Source organism: Jaculus jaculus, chromosome 7 (genome assembly GCF_020740685.1).
Source record: "Jaculus jaculus isolate mJacJac1 chromosome 7, mJacJac1.mat.Y.cur, whole genome shotgun sequence".
NCBI lineage: Eukaryota > Metazoa > Chordata > Mammalia > Rodentia > Dipodidae > Jaculus > Jaculus jaculus.
In genome coordinates this window covers 98,387,896-98,393,895 of record NC_059108.1, presented here as the reverse complement: position 1 = coordinate 98,393,895, position 6,000 = coordinate 98,387,896, and the positions used below count along the sequence as shown (strand labels likewise).

The following is a 6,000-nucleotide window of genomic DNA, read 5'->3' as shown; positions in this document are numbered from 1 at the left end:
CGTGCTATTGTATTCTTATTGCTATTTTCATTCTCTCATATCTCATACATCATATGATATTTGATTTTTTTTGTTTGCTTTTTTGAGATAGGGTCTCACTGTAGCTCAGGCTGACCTGGAATTCACTATATAGTCTCAGTATGACCTCAAACTCATGGCAATCCTCCTACCTCTGCCTCCTGAGTGCTGGGATTAAAGGCATGTGCCCCCATGCCCAGCTGATATTGATTTTTATGGTCAATATTCATTTATATTCACTCATATTTTTATAATTTTTATTGCTTTTATTTCTACCAACCTTCTGCCCTTCTAGGATCACTTTCCATAGCTTGAAGAATACTGCAAAGTATATGATCACCCACTGCTGCTTACTCTGTTGATCCCAAAGTCTTCTTCAGGTAACACCAGCATTTATGGGGAGTTTTGTCTCTTCAAGCATCATTGTATCTAGGCAGGCTAATGATGGAGGAGAACATCCCCCTTTCCAGATGGAAGTTGCCCTAGGGTCCAGATTTGGTTCCATTCTGTAGTTCTGTTGAGCTTTGAGGATGCTTCTTCTATGGCTTAGAGCATAAACAGGCAGCTGGGTGTGGACAGTGATGATTTTGGGGATCTATGAATGGGCACCTGGTATGGAGAGTGATGGTCTTGGTATTTATGAATGGGAAGCTGGGTGTGGAGTGTGATGATCTTGGGACCTATGAATGGGCACTGGGTGTGGAGGATGATGGTCTTGGGATTTATGAATGGACACTAGGTGTGGAGAGTGATGATCTTGGGATTTGTGAATAGGCACTGGGTATAGAGGGTGATGGTCTTGGGATCTGTGAGTGGGCACTGGGTATGGAGGGTGATGGTCTTGGGATCTGTGAATGGGCACTGGGTGTGGAGGGTGATGGTCTTGCGATCTATGAATGGGCACTGGGTGTGGAGGGTGATGATCTTGGGATTTGTAAATAGGCACTGAGTATAGAGGGTGATGGTCTTGGGATCTATGAATGGGCACTGGGTGTGGAGGGTGATGGTCTTGGGATCTATGAATGGGCACTGGATGTGGAGGCTGATGATCTTGCGATCTGTGAGTGGGCACTTGGTATAGAGGGTGATGGTCTTGGGATCTGTGAATGGGAAGCTGGGCATGGAGGGTGATGGTCTGGGGTCTATGAATGGGCTGCTGGGTGTGGAGAGTGATAGTCTTGGTGATCTGTGAATGTGCAGCTGAGCATAGATAGTTATGGACTTTGGATATACTTCAACCTGTTTTCAGGAGAGCCCTGTGTCTGTTTAGTGGTTGCTCTCCTAATGTTGTATAGCACAGGGCTGAGGAGAGCAGTTCTATGCATGAGAACCATATGTAACTTGAGCCCATGATGAGTGGTCCAGAGACTCCAGAAGGCTTGAAAAAAGATTCCTAACATTTTTATTTATTTTTTATTATTTTTTATTTTTTTTTATTTTTGGTTTTTTGAGGTAGGGTCTCACTCTGGCTCAGGCTGACCTGGAATTCACTATGTAGTCTCAGGGTGGCCTTGAACTCACGGCGATCCTCCTACCTCTGCCTCCCTAGTGCTGGGATTAAAGGCGTGCGCCACCACGCCCGGCGATTCCTAACATTTTTATAGTGAAGAAATTTCTGGGATTATAGGCACAGAATTTTTTTTATTACAATCCAGATTAATTCTGGAGCTGTTGGTTGGACATAGATTATTTAAAATTGGCTACATTGCAAGTCATAGCAAAAATGGGCTTTCTTAATATCTGTATATGAGGACTATTTTGCCTCCAGAACTGAAAAATGTACTGTGTATTGGTCACTGCTTCTAGACATGTACAGTGTGGTGTATTTTTTTTTCCAGAAATTTCATCATTATCAAGAGCTTACACTTTGTGTGGGACAAGGCTTGCCCCTTTTTTGAGCTTTTGTGAGTGTGTGTACATTCCACATGCAGACTGCTAATTAATCTCCTGGATGAGGATGTAATCCATGTAATGTCACACTTCTGATCTTACAGAGAACTTGGTGTAGTTAAGATCTGACATGCCAGGCTGAGGGGATGGCTTAGTGTTAAAGGAGCTTGCTTGAAAAGCCTGCCTGCTCAGGCTTGAGTCCCTAGTACCCATGTAAAGCCAAATGAAAAAAACAGAGTAACATATGCTTCTGGTGGTCATTTGTAATTGTAGGAGGGCTTGGTGTACACACACACACACACACACACACACACACACACACACATGCAAATAAACAACATTTTTAAAGGTCTTACATGCAAACAGGCCATGCTTAGCTACATACTGAGTTCCAGGCTAGCCTGGGCTACATGAAACCCTGCCTCAAAAACAATAAATAAATAAACAAATTGGCCTTCACTTCTACTCTGTTGTCCTGCTCCAGCACTAGATGTCAGCAAATAAGAAAAATATCCCAGTTTGGTGTGGTGGCACGTGCCTTTAATCTCAGCACTCAGGACACAGAAGTAGGAGGATATCTGTGAGTTTGAGGCCAGCCTGAGTGAATTCCAGGTTAGCCTGGGCTAGAGTGAGACCCTAGCCTCAAAAAACAAAAAAAAAAACAACAACAACAAAAAAAAAACCCACCTGTTGTATTTACCTTATTGTTGCTAGGATAAACGCCAGACCAAAAATAGCCAATGGGAGGAAAATTTTCACTTTGCCTTACAGGTTTTAGGGGAAGCCCTGTGATGACAGAGGAAAGGATGACATGAGCAGAGTAGGCTGGGCGTCACCTCTGCCAGAGCAGGTAGAATACTGCAACATGAGAGTGAGCTGAACACTGCCAAGGGGAAGCTGCTCATAGCACCCATATGCCCACCCCCAACATTCCTCCTTCAGCAAGTCCCCGATTCCCAAATTGCCACCAGCCAGGAATCTAGCATTCAGAACACATGAGTTTATTGGAGGGGGGATATCTGGTTTAAACCAGTACAGGCAAAGAATGATTGGCAGGCAAAGACTGATCATTCATACTGCTAAAGATGGCATTGCAGGGCTGGAGAGATGGCTTAGTGGTTAAGCACTTGCCTGTGAAGCCTAAGGACCCCAGTTCGAGGCTCGGTTCCCCAGGTCCCACGTTAGCCAGATGCACAAGGGGGCGCACGCGTCTGGAGTTCGTTTGCAGTGGCTGAAAGCCCTGGCGCGCCCATTCTCTCTCTCTCCCTCTATCTGTCTTTCTCTCTGTGTCTGTCACTCTCAAATAAATAAAAAATGAACAAAAAATATTAAAAAAAAAAGATGGCATTGCAAAGAAAGATTGAACCAATCCAAGATTACAAGCGGCAAATATCAAATCCTGTAGCTCTATATCCATTTGAGACCCACAATGAAGTATGTGTGGTTCCAGTTTTGCCCCTCCAGCTGTACTTTCCAGAGTCTTGGGAAGAATCCATCCTGATCCAGCAGCTGTCTTTGGCAGCTGTTTTTTCTTTTTGGCATATAAAAAATCCTGGGGTCTCCACTATGGGTTTTACATTCAGGGACTCCACAATATCCCTGCCTTACAGCACCCAGTGGCCATCTTCAAAAGAATCATGTTGCAAATCAAAATGGCTTCCTCTTTTCTGAATTTGTTATACTTTTAAAGCCAGCACCAGGGGGCTTTACTACCAAATTGTTGATCCAATGGAGAATAAAGCTGATTTGAAGAACAGTAAAATGCCTTTAGCGTTTTACCTTTAGGCTCCTACTTTCAAAAGAATCAGCATTCTTCCTGCTATCCCAGTGAAGAACAGCTGGCCCAATCTCAGTGGTGGTAATCTCAATTTCAGCTAAAGCAGGCTGCTGTCTTCTGGCCCAAACTTTCATTTATTTCTGTACCATATCTTTTGTTCACAACAGTCCATGTGTTCTAAATTTAACCCTGCTCAATTTCTTAAGACACAGACAGAATGTGCTAGCTTCTCACATAAACTGCCTCTAGCCCAGTCCCAACAAAGTTATCTTCCCCTAATAAACCAATCCTCACAGTCCACAGTTCTTACTGCATTCAGGTCTTTCAACTCTGATCAGAGTGGTCCATCGAACTGTGTTTACAGCTCTGCAAGTCTTCTCTAGGCCAAGATTTCATATCCTTCCTCCCACAAACCAATTCCAAAAGGCCAAAAACTTCACAGTCAGAACTAGGAGTAACCTCACTTCAAGTACCAATTTTCTGTTGTAGTTACCGTTGTATTGCTTGAATAAAGCACCTGACCAAAAGCAGCTGATGGAAGGAAAGTTTATATTTTGGCTTACAGTCTCAAAGGGAAGCTTCGTGATGTCAGGGGAAAACATGGCATGAGCAGAGTCTGGACATCATGATCTTCTACAAGAAGGCAAGACCCAAATCAACTGTAAGCATCTATATGGCACCCCAATGGAGTGAATGCCTGTTTGAGACAAACCTTCTGCCTCAAGTCTCCTAAATACTAGGATTATTTGTATGCTCTCATGTCAAGTGCTCCTTAATCTTTTTTTACAAAATTATTTATTTATTTATTTATTCATTCATTTGACAGAGAAAGGGGGTGGGAGAGAATGGGCACACCAGGGCCTCCAGCCACTGCAAACATGCACCTCTTTGTGCATCTGGCTAAAGTGGGTCCCGGAGAATTGAACCTGGGTCCTTTGGCTTTGCAGGCAAACATCTTAACCGCAAAGCCATCCCTTAAGCCCCTCTTTAATCTTTTTGTGAATGAATTCTTTTAGTACAGGTTGGAGTTGGGCCAAACTGCTGATTCAAAAAAAGATGTTTATATCTCCTATTGTCTAGATTCTGTCTCCCCTCCCCCTTCCTCTCTACCTGTTCCTCTTTTCTTTCTTCCTTCTTCCCTTCCTCTCCCTCTCTCTCTTTACTGTTAGAATCAAGAAATCTATTTCTTCTGGATACCTCCTCCCTATAGGTGTACCCAGGACCAGATAGTCCCTATCTACTATTAAGGAAATGGACTAAACCTTTCTGACCTAGGGCTATAGCCCTCAATGGGTATGTGACAATCCAAACCTTATTTCCCTGAAGAAGTTTCTGAAGGTATTCCAAAGACTAATAAGTGGCTATAACATCCAAACCAAGACAATAATGTTCGTGTTTTCATGGCCCCTCCATCTTAATTGCAGTTTTTCCCCCTCCTCACCCTGAAAGCCCTTAAAATCTCTCTCCTTATTCCTGGTTCAGAAGCTTCTTTCCTTTTTGATTCTGACTCTGCCAGTCTCTTGTGGCATTAAACAAACTTTAAGCCCAAGAAACTGTCTATCTTGACCCTCTGTTTTGAACTCCAAGCCTGACAGTGATTGGATATTTCAAGATTGGGGTTCAGTCTTCTAACCCGGTCATGTTTAGGAATTGCATTCTCCAGAGAGCCTCAGATCAGCATCATCAAGCTAAGGGACCTCGATCATGACAATGTGTGTGGGTGTTTTCTTCCTAAGTGGTGTTCAAGGACCACAGGCTGAGAGGATCAAATTTGCTCCAGTTTATAAGCTAGGCCTAAATTTCAGTTTCCTGGAGAGGCAGGCAAGATTTCTGTGAAAACTATGAACAAAGGGCTATTAATCACCAGTGACCCTGATATGTGGCTGGGGAAGATAGCTTCCCAGGGGCCTGAGCCAGTTCCTGCAATGCCTCTAAAATAATAATGGTTATCCCATTTCTCTGGTGCTGTTTGTTACCCACCATTGTGGTTAACATTCACAATGAGCTGTTGATCAGAAAGACCTGCAAGGTTTCCCAAAAGAAGACAGATTTCTGTCAGATCACTTGATGACCCACCAAAGATCAGTGCTAAGACCATACTGCCAAAGACACCATATGTTGTTGGTATGGAACATGGAGTGACCTGGATGGAATCTGGAAGAATCAGTCCCCAAACAGTTAACTTGTCTAGTGCCAGAAGGTGCTACATGAGCAACTGGGGAAAAACCAACATCTGTCCAAGCAACTCATGGTCTAAGCTACTCAGCATCAAACAATCTGATGTGATGCTCACCCAAGTGCAATAGTGGCACAAG

The 6,000-nt window shown here is 43.5% G+C and overlaps 1 pseudogene; it reads right to left on the bottom strand.

The window, feature by feature from the left end:
* Positions 1 to 753: 753 nt before the first annotated feature.
* LOC101598421 overlaps positions 754 to 6,000 on the bottom strand; it is a 42,269-nt pseudogene continuing 37,022 nt past the window's right edge.